At 42.2% G+C, this 16,688-nt stretch overlaps 1 protein-coding gene across 12 annotated transcripts in view; it reads right to left on the bottom strand.

Annotated features, from left to right (window-relative positions):
• Nucleotides 1-16,688, bottom strand: part of KIAA1217 (KIAA1217 ortholog) — a 342,128-nt gene that overhangs the window by 118,335 nt on the left and 207,105 nt on the right. The gene's annotated exons all lie outside the window — the stretch shown is intronic.

The raw sequence follows: 16,688 nt of genomic DNA, 5'->3' as shown, positions 1-16,688 counted from the left end.
CGCAATCTCAGAAAGTGGAGGCCACCTCCCCTCCGAAAAAAAGAGACTGAGAGATGGGAAAAGAGAGAAGAGCAATATGAAACATAGAATCATGTCAGAGCACCCAGATCCCCAGTAATGGAGATTTGGGTAAAAGAGATCAGAAAAAACAGAGTTTTCCAAAACAATATTATAAGAATGTTCTTTTTTCCTTGTAAACTGAAGGACATGAGATCGCAGATTGTAAAAGTTCATGAAATACTCAACACACAGGTTTGTCACTGAGACATTCCAGAAGACGGGGAAAACAGAAAATCCTAAAAGCCCCCAGAACAGGTAAAAAGTCACATAGGAAGGATCAGGTATCAGAAAGGCAATAGCTTTCTCAGCAGGAACTTAAGAAACCAAAAGATAATGGAGCAATGCCTTTGAAAACCTGGAGGGAAATATTTTCGATCTAGGTCTATACCTATCCAAACCATCAGGTCTCTATAAAGTTGGTTTCTCAGTGAAGCCTTCCCTAGCCTCCTCAGCTAGAATTTTAGTAGCCATTCTCCATACTGTTTCTTACTCTTATACTTGCTTTATGTCTGTTTTCTTAGCATTTTCTACTCTATGTTATTCATATTTTAATTAGTGATATTGCTTATGATCAGTTTCTCTTGCTAACATGTAAGTTTCATGAGCTCAGAGATTTTTTTTTTATTTTTATTTTTTTTATCTTTAAAGAGATGGGGTCTTGCTCTGTCACCCAGGCTGGAGTGCAGTGGTATGATCATAGCTCACTGCAGCCTCAAACTACTGGCTTCAAGCAATCTTCTCAAGTAACTGGGGCCAAGGGATTTTTTTTTTAAGTTTTTTGTTGTTTTCTACTGTATCCTTAGTACCTATGAGACTACCTGTTACATAGTAGTTTCTCAATAAATATTTGTTGAATGAATAAACGAATGATTTATTAGTCATTGAAAAGGAATGTCTCATTTGTGGGTCTATCTGAGCTATAAGAGCTTTTGCTAGATGATGTAACCAGCCTAGTAACCTCGCCCTTGGTTTGTATCCACAGTAGAGACACATTCTGAAGTGGCTGTTTCCTTGACTAGAGCAGTCCCTTCATGTCAGGCATAAGGGCTCCATGTCCCCTCTCCACTCATCCCTGTGTTGACCCTCAGCTTTTTCAGGGAACTAGTTTTCCAGAATCTCCATGCTGTTACAAATTCCTCAGAATGTGGAGAATACCTTTTAAGCCTGTCTGATCACAGATCACGCAATGTCTTGGCCCCACGTGGGATGTGTGGTGATTGTCCCATGGGATTGCTATGGTACATTAAAAGGCCAAAACCACTCTTGAGGTCCATGCCCCAGCCGCGCCTGGGCGAGGCCACTGCAGAAAGGCCACTAATGGCGTCCCTACAGTTAAGTATCACAGCCTCGCTCCCAGAGATGGTCTGATTTTCATCCCCACATCTGCATTCTGTACATGCGTGTGCTTGAAATAGAATTTGTAGTCTCTGGAGTAGGAAAAAAATGGGCCTAAACTATAGTTACCTCAGGGTCTGGCTGGTGCAGCTGCCAGCTGGGTGCATGAGTCCAGTCACAGAACGTGACAAGCCAGGCAGGATGGGAAAAATGCCTTTGCAAACAGAATAGTCTTTTCACGCTTGGCTTTTACACGGTTTGCTTTCTCAATTCAGGAAAGGTATTTAGAAATGCTTAGACTCAGAAGGAATTCTCTTAATATCCGATGGCGTTTTATTGGCACGATGATGAACAAAAGCCCACATGGTCTCTAGAGATTCTGCATGCTTTGGCACAGGCTCCCTTGCTCCAAGTTAGTGCTGGCTGCTCCAGATTCCCAGAGGTTGTCCAGGGGACTCTGCCTCCCAAACTCCCTTTTTATGAAGAAGGGATGAGGATGAGAGAAATGCATTTATAGGATGCCTGCCGTATGTCAGAAACCATGTGTATGTATTTCATCTCATCAGCACAGTATCTCTTGTCAGATGGATACTATGACCCCATTTCACAGATAAGGAAATGAAAGCTCAGAAAGTCCAAGCAATTTGCCTAAAAGTTACAACTCATCATTTGGCAGGAGCTATATGTCCACTTCTGCCAAATTCATAGATGCCATGCTCTCTTTCTTGAAGCATATTTCTCCTGAAATCCTGCATTTAGCTCTGTCCATCTCCTGCAAGCATCCTCTCAGGGTGACCTGAGCTATCCTCACACTTTTAGGCTGACCATCTGCTTGAAGATGTTGAAGCGTGCTGGGTGCAGCTCAGAAAAAAGATTCCCGTCTTTACCTCAACCGAAGGGAATGCCATCACAGGGTTAGAATGGATCCACATGCTGGATGGGGGTGTGGGGTGGGAGGGGGAGGTGCTGAGCTCTGAAACCTGTGCCAGAGTGAGTGTCGATATGAACCTGGCAATGCTCAGTGTCCCCCTGAGAAGCCTGAACACTGAAGGGTTCTTTCACCTCCATGGCTTTGCAAAGGCAACGTGGATTTTAACCAAGATCTCTTACTCACATTTTACAAAAAGCAGGGTGCAGTTGGCAGGTCACACTTGTGCCCACACATCTTCATTGTCTTTTGCGTCTCAGAATCAGTTCCAGAATGTGGGACATCTTCTAAAATATCTTTATCTTAACATGGTATCCAAGGATATTCACCATGTGACCTCAACTCCTCTTCCTGCCTTATTTTCCCGAAGCGTCCCACTTTGCTAGGGCACCGCAGTGGGACTGGACCTCTTACGGTGCACATTCATCCCACACGCTGCGCCACGCACTTCTCACCACTTCTTTGCTTCACATATACATCAAATCCTCTGAACAATCTTCCCCCATTACTACTCCATCATTTCCTCTTCAGGAATGAAGGAATTAATTTACCTCACCGATGTGCTCATATTGTATTTTGTTGAGACTGCAAGCATGACTTTTTTTTTTTTTCAGACAGAGTCTCGCTCTGTTGCCCAAGCTGGAGTGCAATGGTGCAATCTCGGCTCACTGCAACCTCACACCTCCTGGGTTCAAGTGATTCTCTTGCTTCAGCCTCCTGAGTAGCTGGGACTACAGGTATATGCCCCCATGTCCGGCTAATTTTTGTATTTTTTTAGTAGAGACGGGGTTTTGGTATGTTGGCCAGGCTGTTCTCAAACTCCTGACCTCAGGTGATTCACCCACCTTGATCTCCCACAGTGCTAGGATTACAGGTGGAGCCACCACACCTGGCTGCAAGCATGGCTTTTAATCCTGCATTATGGTTTGTTGTATACAGTTTCCCTCACCAGATGGTAAGATAGAGTACAGAGTTAGGTACCTAGTAGACGCTCAGATACCTTTAGCTGAAACACATTAAATTATCCCTGTAATGTGGCCAAGTGAATATGATGTATGCTTGCCTTTTGGAATAGCAATACCATTTTCCCTGAAGGGCGTCTTCTGCAGGCAGCTGATGGTGACAATTCCAAATAAACTAAATACCTCAGTTTCTCCAAATCCATTTTAGGACTATGCAGATCACCATCTGCAATACCAGTGGCAAATGGCTAATGCCTTAAATATATAAAGGATTCTTACAGCATTTTCTGATGGGAAATAAGTTTTCAACTTATGAAAAATATTAAAATTAAAATAACAAGGTAAGTTTTTACACCTACAACATTGGCAAAGGTTGATAGGACAATAAATAGTGCTGACAAGGGATGGGAAAATGGATACTCCCACATATCACTGTTGGGAAAGTTAGTTGATACCATTTCTCTGAAGGGTTATTTGTCAATGTATTAAAAGCCCCCAAAATACACATGTGGTTTGAAGCACTAATTCAACTTTTACACATTTAGGCACAATGACATCCTTACCAAGATGCTCAGTGAAGTATCAATTGTAGGAATAATATAAGGTGAGGGAGAATCTCCAACAATAGGGGATTGATTTAATAAGTAGTTCATTTAATAAATCTGTTCACTGGAACACTAAACAGTTATGAAAAGCAATTGTAAGAGAATATGGCAATGTGAAAAAACTGTATTTTATTAAATGACAAAGCATATCATAAAACAGAAAGGAACTAGATTTATACAAATCAGTTAATCACCTTGATGACAGTGATGGACCCCACATTTTGTGAGCCCTGAAGCTTACACAATTTTGAGTGGCCTCTTTAAGAACAAGAATACAACATTTGAAACAGAAACTTAGGTATGAAAGTGAACATCTATATTTACAGGGGCCTGAAACTTGGTTTCGTTAGGTTCAAGTTAAGTCTCCTGAAATACCTGATGACTATACACCAAAATGTGAAGGGTTCACTCAGATTTCCTTAGGATTTTCTGTATCATCTTTCTAAAATAAGGATGTTTTGATTTGATAATCTTCAAAGACAACTTCTGCACTAAAATCTAGAACTTTCATCTAAAAAATCGCTAAACGGACTGGCCAGTTAGGAATCCTACTCAGTTAACTGGGTAATTTTTGAAGCCAGAGGAAATAAGCCAAGGGCTGCTCAAATAAAAGCTTTCAGTGGAGTTGGTAGAACGTACATTGGCATCTGAAATGGGAAAGACATTGACATTTAAGGTAAGCAAAAGATTCCAGTACAGTTAACACAGTAGCATATCTTTAAGAGACTGTATTCAAGAGTCTTATGATTTAAAACTACAAAGAGGCCGGGTGCGGTGGCTCACACCTATAATCCCAGCACTGTGGGAGGCCGAGGCGGGCAGATCACAAGGTCAGGAGATCGAGATCATCCTGGGCAACATGGTGAAACCCCGTCTCTACTAAAAATACAAAAATTAGCTGGGCATGGTGGCATGTGCCTCTAATCCCAGCTACTTGGGAGTCTGAGGCATGAGAATCGCTTGAACCTGACAGGCGGAGGTTGCAGTGAGCCAAGATCATGCCACTGCACTCCAGCCTGGCGACAGAGTGAGACTCCGTCTCAAAAAAAGCAAAAACAAAAACAAAAAACAAAACAGAAAAACAACACCCAAAAAGAATATAATGTACTTAGAGGTACCCTAGAGGCACCGGTAGAAATGGCTTCATTAATTCACTAGACAAGTTCCCATCTTGTGCCAGGCCTGTGCCAGGAACTCGGGAGTACAAAAGCAATCAAAAAAGTCTCAATCTCTTTCTTCTTGGAGGTGTTTTCTGGTCACCCTCTGTGTTCTAACCCCTGCAGTGGTTCTATAAAATGACACTATTCTTTAGAAGTTAGCAATTCTTACCTAACACCAGCTGACGTTTTGTTTCAAACACAGCAGCGATTTGAACAAGGGTGTGTGTGTTCCTCAAGTGGCTCTAGGATACCTTCTGATGTCAGTAACTTCTCAAATCCCAGAGAGAACTCTCCCGCTGTTAAGTCCCTTCCTATAGGATAGCTTTTAAAGTAGGTGACAAAGCAGAATGATGACAATTGCCTTGCAAAGAAGAAAAAGATAATAGAAAATTCATTCTCTGCAGAAAGTCTGGATTTTAAAAAAAAAAAATTTGGAATAACTTTACTCTCGGATTTCACTGTTTTTATCTTGAATTGGGTAGCCACACCAAATTTTTGCTGTATTCAAGAAGGATCTATCTGTCAATTATTTTTTTATTTCACTTAGTGACCTGATACTTGAGGACAATGTAAGACTTTGAGAGTCTCTAGACAAATCTTTATGAAGGACTGAGAAATTCCAGGCAATAATAATTTTAAGCTAAATTCCAATTTTGAATGTGCCCTTGGCTGGGTGCTGTGGCTCATGCCTGTAATCCCAGAACTTTCGGAGGCCAAGGTGGGTGGATCACTTGAGGTTAGGAATTTGAGACCAACCTGGGCAACACGGTGAAACCCTATTTCTACTAAAACTGAGGTGGGCAGATCACTAGGTCAAGAGATTGAGACCATTCTGGCCAACATGGTGAAACCTCGACTCTACTAAAAATACAAAAATTACCTGGGTGTGGTGGTGCATGCCTGTAGTCCCAGCTACTTGGGAGGCTGAGGCAGGAGAATCACGTGAACCTGGGAGGCAGAGGTTGCAGTGAGCCAAGATGGTGCCACTGCACTTCAGCCTGGGCGACAGAGCAAGACTCCCTCTCAAAAAAACAAAACAAAAAAACAAAAATTATCTGGGCATGGTGGTGTGCGCCTGTAATTCCAGCTACTTGGGAATTTGAGGCAGGAGAATCACTTGAACTCAGAAGGCAGTGGCTGCAATGAGCCGAGATTGTGCCACTGCACTCCAGCCTGGGTGACAAACTGAGTCTCTGACTCAAAAAAAAAAAAAGTGCTTTAAAGACTCATAAGTGTGAGGAAACCTATGTTAGCACCCTGAAAGAACATGTTAAAAGCTAAATCTAGGCCGGGCACAGTGGCTCACAACTGTAATCCCAGCACTTTGGGAGGCCACGGCGGGCGGATCACGAGGTCAGGAGATCGAGACCATCCTGACTAACACAGTGAAACCCCATCTCTCCCATCTCTACTGAAAACACAAAAACAAAATTAGCTGGGCATGGTGGCGGGTGCCTGTAGTCCCAACTACTCTGGAGGCTTAGGCGGGAGAATGGTGTGAACCCAGGAGGCAGAACTTGCAGTGAGCCAAGATGGTGCCACTGCACTCCAGCCTGGGTGATAGAGCGAGACTCTGTCTCAAAAAAAAAAAAAAAAAGTTAAATCTATAGGAAGTAATAATATGAGAGAGAGTCTTGCTCCCCATAACTGCCTGACAGAGGGCAGTCACTGGGCAGAGTTCTGCTTGGAGGCACTCATTCTCCACAGAAAGCCCTGGGGCTTACCCCTTTAACTTTGTTTTGTTTCAGACAAATTGGTGCAATTGGGAGTCAAGTAAAATGTTAATATCATTGAAAGGAGCATCCCAAGGCATTTCTCTAAACAATGGCTGAAAGAATCGATTGATGATTTCTGGAATTCAGACAGAGTGAAAGATGCTGATTTCCAGTGCTGTGATCCTCCTGGTCCTTCCAAATAGGTCTTCTTGTCCCTTTGCATGGATATTTAGAAACTTGTCCATGAAGAAGCTATAATGTAAAGTCATAAGAGAACTTGTAGCAACATCAGTTGAGTCCTCGTTTTCATCTCAAAGGTTACTCAACAATTAAGGGAGAAAATATTATAAGAAAATGCTGTGAGGAACACTATTCTAATTACGAATATGCTACAACTGTATCTGAATTCTAACACTTAAGATGAGCTGTGGTTTAAATCAAATATTATAATATCAATTAATGTTATAAGGCTAGTATAAACCTTGATATTAGAAAGAGAGAATGATATGGTTTGGCTATGTCCCCACCCAAATCTTATCTTGAATTGTAGCTCCCATAATTCCCACATATCATGGGAGGGACCTGGTGGGAGGTAACTGAATCATGGGGGTGGGTCTTTCCCATGCTGTTCTTGTGATAGTGAATAAGTCTCATGAGGTGATGGTTTTATAAAAGGGAGTTCCCCTACACAAGCTCTCTCTTTGCCTGCCACCATGTAAGATGTGACTTTACTCCTCATTTGCCTTCTGCCATGATTATGAGGCCTCCCCAGCCATGTGGAACTGTGAGTCCATTAAACTTCTTTTCTTGATCAATTACCCAGTCTCAGGTATGTCTTTATTAGCAGCATGAGAACAGACGAAGACATAGAATAAGAGGGGATTTTACATTCAAATGCAAAGCCCTAAATAAAATATTAGTAAAGCAAATATAGCAATATATGAACAAACACATCATGATCCAAAATAATTTATCTCAGGAATGTAAGGCTGGTTTAATATTAGACAGTCCAGCCCTAAAATTTTCTGCAATATAAATAAAAGAACTATACACTCATCTTAACAGAGTCAGCTAAATGTTAAGAAAAATCCAACACACATTCATAACTTTTTTAAAAACCAGTAATTTAAAAATTAAAAAGAATGTTCTTATGTTTAGCAAAAACCTCAAACAAGTATCAGGCTCAGTGATGAAATGTTAGAAGGATTGTTTTAAAATTTGGAATTTTTGCTGTCACTGCATCCTAAAAACTCACTAGCATGGTTAATATAAGAAAAAGAAATAAAGGCAATATGGATTAAAAAGAGATAGCCAAAATAGTACTTGTTCATAGACGATATAATAATGTAAGGAAACCTGCAGATACACTATTAGAACTATTTAATATAACTGAATGATACAGGATCAATATATAGGATCGACAGCAACCTGAAATACTAGAAAAAATAGAAAATACAGTTTAATAAAAATATACCACTTACAGCCAGGCATGATGGTTCACGTCTGTAATCCCAGCACTCTGGAAGGCTGAGGTGGGTGGATTACCTGAGGTCAGTAGCTTGAAACCAGCCTGACCAACATGGTAAAACCCTGTCTCTACTAAAAACACAAAAATTAGCTGGGTGTGGTGGCATAGGCCTGTAGTCTCAGCTACTTGGGAGGCTGAGGCAGGAGAATTGCTTAAACCCAGGAGGCATGAGGCGGCAATGAGCCAAGATCACGCCATTGCACTCCAGCCTGGGTGACAGAGCAAGACTCCACCTCAAAACAAAACAAAGCAAACAAACAAACAAAACCACTTATAACATCAATCTGGCAATTTTGAGGAATAATAATAAGAGGGGGTACTTGCTCCACCAGGTATCAGCACTATTAAGACAGTGTGGCTTGGCACACAGATAGGACAAACAGGACTACGCAACGAAACAGAGAGCCTAGACAAAGACACAGACTTTGTGAGAGCTTGATATATGACGGAAGAGGTCATACAAACCCATAGAGAAATGACTATTCAATAAATAGTGTTGGGAAAATTGGTTTTCCATATGGAAAAAGTAAAAAATACATCCCTTTCTTACACCATAAGTAAAATCAATTCCTGATGGACCAAAGACATACATGTGAGAAGCTCAACTCTAAAACTTCGCATAAACAAAAAACTAAAAACACCACATGGTGTTGTCTCCCAGTGTATTGGTACAGGGAAGACTTTAAAAAGAAACAAAGATCATAAACTATACTGGAAAATATTACCTAATTAAACTGCATTGAAATGAGGATTTTGAACTACAAAAGACATTGCAAACAAAGTAGTGAAGACAAACCACAGAGAGAAGATATTTACAACTCACATGCTCTACCAAGGATTTGCATTCAGAATAATTAAAGAACATTTATAAAGCAATAAGAAAATAGACAATAATGTATATCCAAAGGTGGATATAAATAGGCAATTCAATGAGAGGGAAACTCCAGTGGCCAATAAATTAGTAATTATGGACATAAAAATGAAAAATGTCACATACTATTTTATTCTCATCACATAGGCAAAAGTCAGAAAATATAATAGCCTCAAGTACTGGTGAGGACGTGGGAAAATAGAGCCTGTTATTTACTGCTGGTGAGAGTGTAAATTTGCATAATCACTATCGAACCCTATCCATGAAGTTGAAGAGGTGCCTCCCATACCTAGCTACGTCTTTTAAGCTGACCATCACGGAGAAAATCTCACATGTGGACACTTGTTCCATGGAGCTCATTGTAGCACCGTTTGTCATCTGCTTGTTCTCAGTGGGTTATTGATACATTGGAACAGTTAACAGCAGTAACAAATTATGAACTAGAACCATCTCTGTCAATATGGATGAATCTCAAAAACATAATGCTGAGTGAACACCGAAACTTATAAAAGGATACGTGCAGTATGATCCTATTTAAGTAAAGCTTTATAACACACAAAACAATAATATACGTTGTGAGCATAGTGGAAGCCCAAAATTTGCATGGCAGTTACACTCTCCAACTCCAGCACGTGGTTAGCTCTGGGAAAGGATGGGGAAAGAAAGTACAGGGGTTTTACAATATTTTACTTTAAAAGTGTAAGAGGGCTCAAGCAATTATGGAAACATGTTTTTCTCTTTAAAATCTGACAAAAACCTATATAGCATTTGCTATGTGCCAGGCACTGATCCAAACTCTTCCACATATTAATTCATTTAATCTTCTGTATGAGGTCACTACTATTATCCCCATCTCACAGATGAGGACCACTGAGGCAGAGAGAAGTAAGTTGTGTGACTTACCTAGCTAATTGTCTTCACCACTGTACCATTCTGCCTCTCAGACATTAAACAGACACTAACATCTGTTTATGGTATTATTATATTATGTTTTCTGTATTTTTTCCATTCAAAAAATTAAAGAAAAATCATTTTAAAAGTGACAAAAGAGAACTGTCTTAATAGTTCCTCTCCCACAGAGCACTCAGATCTGACTCAGGAGGCCAAATCTGGATGTAGTTATGGCCCTTAGCTTGTGATGAGTGGTTATAGAAAGCAAAGAGCAAAGGTCATAAAGAATGAGATTTTCTTTCTTTTTTTTTTTTTTTTTTTTTTTTTGGAGATGAGTCTTGCTCTGTTGCCACCCAGCCTGGAGAGCAGTGGTGTGATCACTGCAACCTCTGCCTCCTGGGTTCAAGCGATTCTCTCACCTCAGCTACCCGAGTAACTGGGATTACAGGCACTTGCCACCACACTCAGCTGATTTTTGTATTTTTAGTAGAGACAGGGTTTCACCATGTTGGCCAGGATGGTCTCAAACTCCTGACCTTAGGTAATCCGCCTGCCTCGGCCTCCCAAATTGCTGGGATTACAGGCGTGAGCCACCGCACCCAGCAGAGATTTTCTTAAAGATAAGAACAAAAATGTAAAAGTTAAATAATCATGGCCCCAGGAAAAAAAAAAAGTTGGCCTTTTAGGGATATGCAACAGTTTCCAGTGCATGTTTTCAAACTATCAAAAAGACTCTGGGTGTAATTTCTTTTTAAAAAAGGTTACAAACACCGCCCCCTAGGAGATTTATACTTCCTGCATTTTCTTCAATTACAGTGATTAGCAGATTTAGGCGCAGAGATTATGGACTTTAGTGAGAAACTGCCTGAGTTAATCTAAAATTTTTCTTGTGTGCTAAAGTATTGGTATTTTACGTAGTGATAACCAGTAGTTACTACAGAGGAGTGAATGTATCTTTAGAAAGTTTTCAGCATGAAATACTATTTTTTATGTAATTTGCATGTAGATTTAAAAAGCATCAATGTGAAGTGTATAAATTTTATTGTTCAAGATATATTTTCTACTATTGGGAAAAAATTATTCTTTTTGAAAAGGTACAACCTGTTTGGTCCTCAAGTTGGGGGAGAAAGATACTGGGGAAGTATCAACTTGATTAGCTTTTCCACTCTGGTAAACGAAAGTCGGGATCCCAGGAATTTCCAGGATAAACTGCTTTCCAAGTGAAAAGGAAACAGTGTTGGCTGGGCGCAATGGCTCACACCAGTATTCCCAGCACTTTGGGAGGCCAAGAAGGGAGGAGGATCGTTTGAAGCTAGGAGTTTAAGACCGGCCTGAATAATATGATGAGATCATCTCTACAAAAAATAAAAAAAATAGCAGCGTGTGGTGGCAGATGCCTGTAGTCCCAGCTACTACAGAGGCTGAGGCAGGAGGACCCTGGAGCCCAGGAGATCAAGGCTGCAGTGAGCTATGATTGTAACACTGCACTCCAGCCTGGGTGACAGAGCAACACTCTGTCTCAGAAAAGAAAAAAGAAAAGAGGAGAGGAGATGACAGAAAACCATGGTGCTCCTTTATACTTTTATTCCATTTAAGTTATGTTAATAACCAAAAAAAAAAAAAAATCAAGCTATTCTTTGACAACAAATATAAGCAAATGTTAGCAGACCTGTGGCTGTGGGATTCCATTTCACAGGACGGACACCCTACTTTTTCAAGCTCATTTTTAAAAACAGTAAATGTGGGATGCTTAGATTCCATAAAGCCTTATCCTTGGGTACCACTTTTTCCCACCTCTTCCTTTTCCTCACTCTCATTCGTAGACTTCGCACCATGGTCTCCTTCCTCTCCACTGTGTCTCAATGGCCAGCCGTCCACGGGTGTTCCCTGTCCTAGCAATTCTAGTCCGCATCAGTCTATGCTCTCGTGGCAATCACCCTCTCTAGCAGCTCAGGGGAATATTTTAGGGAAACAATTCCCATCAGTCTGTGAATGATTGGTCTTTGCCACCCTCACACTTAGGCGTGCATTTATTCATGTGGCCCTCAAGCGTGAGAGCCTCAAGCAAAAGGTAACACTGCTCACGGGCAGCTATGGAGAGAGACTTGGGAACACTCAAATTTCATGCCTTGCTTTTTTGTTCCCCAGATCTACTGAAGAAGGCAACAAAGTTGGAAATACGGCCAGCCAGGGAGGGTGAGGCAGGCTCTCAGCAGCTGTTCCTCTTCTGGGCAGATTTTTCTCAGCTTCTTCTTAGGTATCTGAGGGGGAAGCTCAGATTTTTTTCCCCAGAGGGTGGGGAGAAAGACTGTGTGGGCAGTTTGAGGAAATTCATATCACGCTGGCCTTCATCTTGGAGCTCTTAAAAAAAACAAAAGACTCGCTGTATCTCTTACGTGACCTGAAGACATAAAGGAACCTAATCCATCCATCGCCAGCTCTCATAGAAATGATCAGCTTCCCTAAATCCTTGTGACTGACTTGATGGAAGTACAGGGATTAGGGGTATAAGTCCTGAAGGAGTAAGGGTCAAACTGTGGAATGGAGGAGGAGTCTGGGAAGGGAGTCCTTGTCCCCCAGTCCTTGCCTGACATTGGTATATGCACCCCTCATACTGAGGGGTGACCAAAGAATGCTGTTTGCAGGGCACATGGAGGGAACCTGCCCATGTAGTTGAGGAAAATCACTCACGTGTGCCTGAGCCTCCTTGCAAAGTGGAAGGGAGCTGGAGGGAGGATGAAGAGGAGGGAAGGTGGCTTGCTGCAGGCTGGGATGTGGGGGGACCCTTCCTGATCACATGATCCAGCCCACAACTGTGAGGGCTCAGAGAAGTTTAAAATCAAATCTGGCATCCTCGGTCATCATGAAGGTAAATTTGTCAAAGTATGAGGATAGAACACATTTTATCTAATAGTTTGTTAGCTTGATTTATACCTTTAAAAATATTTAGACATGGGCATATACAAGCCTCTGGATTCTTGCCCCAGGCAGGCTTGTGTGTGATGCAGAAAGACAAGGGGTGTTTCCCAAGCATCAGCATCAAAGCCAGGAACAGAACCTTCTCTGCCTTTTGGCATTCAAGTTGTGCTGTCCACTCTATGAACAGGTTATTTTATTTTTATTTCTTAAGTAGTGCTATGGAGGTGGATACCTGAGTACCCTCTACTTCTGCAGGGATCTGATTATTTTTGATTTTATGCTAGTAGCAAAAACTGAGTCACGCTGAGCTGCTTTTAGGGTATCCAAGGTTTATATATTGGGGAACAACTTTTGTTACCATTTACGCTCTAAAGTTTTCCTGTTACTGTTATGTAATAATTACGTCGTTATTTGTTCAGTCTCTGGTTCACTACTGAAAGCTTTCAATAGGCTTTCCTAGGGCTGTTAGAAAAGTTTCCTCCCCTGTGACAGGGTACAGCTGCCCTGGGGACACTCTCAGGCAAATCCAGCCTGACTGCAGCCTGAAGCCAGCAGCCAGCCAGATCATCCCTTCCTAGGCTAGTCCCTGGCTCTCTGCCCACTCCCCTCCCTGGGTCTCCCTGCTGTTCCCAGCACAGCTCCTCCCACGTCCTCAGGCCCACGCCACAGGGTGTGGATCTGCTGGCAGCCTTGTCTGTGTCTTCTGCCTTTACACACCCTGCCCCTGTGGGAGAACTGGAATGTCCTTCTCTCAGCCCTGGCCAGAGCAATAAAGGGGTTCCTGAGGGAGTTACTGCTTTTGAGGGTCCAGAGAGATGGCACTGAAAAGGGCCCAATTCTCTAAGGCTGGGGATGGGTGCTCAGATCACAGTCTTGTGTGCGAGTGTGCAAGAGTGTGTGAGTCTCAAGCAAAGGCGGAAAGGGGTTGAGACCGATCTGTTGGCCTCATGTTCAGATCTAGGTCATTTGGTGGCTTGTGTTCTGGTAGGGAAGGGGGTTTTTACAATGTGTTTGTAAGGCTTATCTAATGTTTGTAAAGTTTGTAAAGTGTATCTTTACATGCTTTTTTTTTTTTCCCCCAAGAGCAAGTGGGAAAGAAGAGTCACTGCTAGTGGAAGTGCAGGTGCAAGGGGGGTAACAAGAGATCAAGTGGCTGGGTGTGGTGGCTCATGACTGTAATCCCAGCACTTTGGGAGACCAAGGTGGGTGGATTACCTGAGGTCAGGAGTTCGAGACCAGCCTGGCCAACAAGGTGAAATCCTGTCTCTGCTAAAACTACAAAAATTAACCGGGCATGGTGGCAGGTGCCTATAATCCCAGCTATTCAGGAGGCTGAGGCAGGAGAATCGCTTGAACCTGGGAGGTGGAGGTTGTAGTGAGCCGAGATCACTCCACTGTGCTCCAACCTGGGTGACAACAGAGAGACTCTATCTCAAAAAAAAAAAAAAGAGAGAGAGATCAGGCTACCATGCTGCCCCAAACTGCCGGGCCTCCAACCATGCAGGGACTTTAAGAGCAGCCATCTTGGGGGCAGTCATTCCCATGACTTAAATCTCCAAGGCTGGGCTTCACGAACCTAACTTTCCAATCCGCCCTTAAAAAACTCCAGAAGACTTTTTGGTTGTACCTTTATCTTTTGTTCTCCTCTGATACCTTCTAAAGAGGCATTTAAGAGGCATCACACATGGCTACTTCCTCCTCGCCATTTCCTTTTGAAGTTCTGGCACTGCCTTTTAAGAGTCACTTCTGTTCTCAACCACAAGATCACACAATAAAGAACAAATGTCTGAGGGTGGCGAAAACATGCAGGGCCCCATTTGAACAGCTCTGAGAGTGGTGGGTGGGGCGAGTCCGCAAGGACAAGGTGCCCATCCTCCGATGGGTCCATGTCCCCAGATCTTCCCATCACCACCTGTAAAATACAACTCCTGCTTCCAGATTCACCATAAATCACCTTTCTCTCCCCATTACGTACAGAGGTAGAAGTCCCCCTAAATGCCTCATGATCAAAACGACAATTGTTGGCTTTCCAACTCAAGGCACTGGAAAAAAAAGCAATCAACCCTATAAGTACCCCCTCCCATCTGCTTTGTTACCTGAGGAACTTATCAAGCAAAGTCATCATACTGAGCTACCCCCAATCATAACATGCATTAAACAAGTTGAGCACCTACCCCAGGTGGAAGGAATCTGCTTCCCTTACCAGCATCTGTGCATTCTGTCAGCTTTACCTTCTATAATAGCAATTCAGCTCATATGTAAACATTATGCTTATATAACAAGCATAACAAAAGGGAGAATAATAGTCTGTGTCCCCTTTCCACAGGACAAGATAATTCAACCTATGTGGCATACTTATGCAAGGAGGAACAACTAAAGCAAAGCAGACTGAACTATTATCTTGATCCTTAAATAAATTCTTTAGGAATAGAGAACTGTTGATGAAACTTAGGACTGTTTTAGATTTACAGAGAAACAGTATTGCATTAAACTTCACACTTAAACAAAATGGGTATGGTAAAAGATGGATTTCATTTACTCTAGAAATATTTTTTGAATACCACCATGTACCTCAGTCTTCTAAAAGGAGGGGATACGATGGTAAGCTCAGAGATCATAGCTTCTATTGATGTAGATAGACACTAAACTCATAAACAAGTAAGTGTAGAGTGTGCCAAGACACAGGGAAAAAGACAAAACAGGGTGTGGGGACTAGAGAGCAGTGGGGTGGAAGTGGGCGGATTGCTATTTTATTCATAGTAGTTGCACATCCTGCTGATGTGAAGATATTTGGAAGAAGTGTGGAAGCGAGACTTGTAGATATCTGGGGGAAGGAGGCAAAGGGAAAAGCAAGTTTTCTTGAGACAAAAGTATGCTGGATGTGTTCCAGAAACAGCAGAGAGCTACTGTGTTTGGAGGGAAATGAGTGAGATGACAAATGGAATAAGAAGAGGTTAGAAAGGTGGTAGGTGATCACATGGTGGAGGCCCTTGTGCTCTTGATTGAGCTGCAAGGCAACAGAGGATTATGAGCAGAGGTGTGACAAGATGAGGTCAATGGCTAGGGCTGCTCTGTTAAAAATTAACTACAGGGCTGGGCGTGGTGGCTCATGCCTGTAATCCCAGCACTTTGGGAAGCCAAGGCAGGTGGATCACCTGAGGTCAGGAGTATGAGACCAGCCTGACCAATATGGTGAAACCCTGTCTCTACTAAAAATACAAAAATTAGCTGGGCCTGTAGTCCCAGCTACTCGGGAGGCTGAGACAGGAGAATCACTTAAACCCAGGAGGTGGAGGTTGCAGTGAGCTGAGATCATGCCACTGCACTCCAGCCTGGGTGACAGAGCAAGAGTCCATCTCAGAAAGAATTAACTACAAGGGGCAAGGACTAAAATCAAGAGACCACCAGGAGTTAAGGCAATAATCCAGGAAAGTGATTATGGTGGGTTGGACCTGAGTGCAGGGTTAGATAGAGATGGTGAGAAGTGGCTGGATTTGTGCATAGATTTTGGAAGAAGAGTGAATGAGATTTCTCATCAGATTAGATATGAAATGAGATCGAAAGATGAGTAAAGATGCAAAGGGTTTTGTTGTGAGCAACTAGCATAACAGGGTTACAATTTATTGAGATGGGGAAAACTGTGGGAGGAGATAGTTTTATTGGAGGAAATAAAAAGTTCATTTTTTGGACTTGTTGAGGTTGAGATGTCAAGTA

Source organism: Gorilla gorilla, chromosome 8, assembly GCF_029281585.2.
Source record: "Gorilla gorilla gorilla isolate KB3781 chromosome 8, NHGRI_mGorGor1-v2.1_pri, whole genome shotgun sequence".
NCBI lineage: Eukaryota > Metazoa > Chordata > Mammalia > Primates > Hominidae > Gorilla > Gorilla gorilla.
Note: the sequence above shows the minus strand (reverse complement) of the source record. Positions and strands in the feature narration are given on the sequence as shown.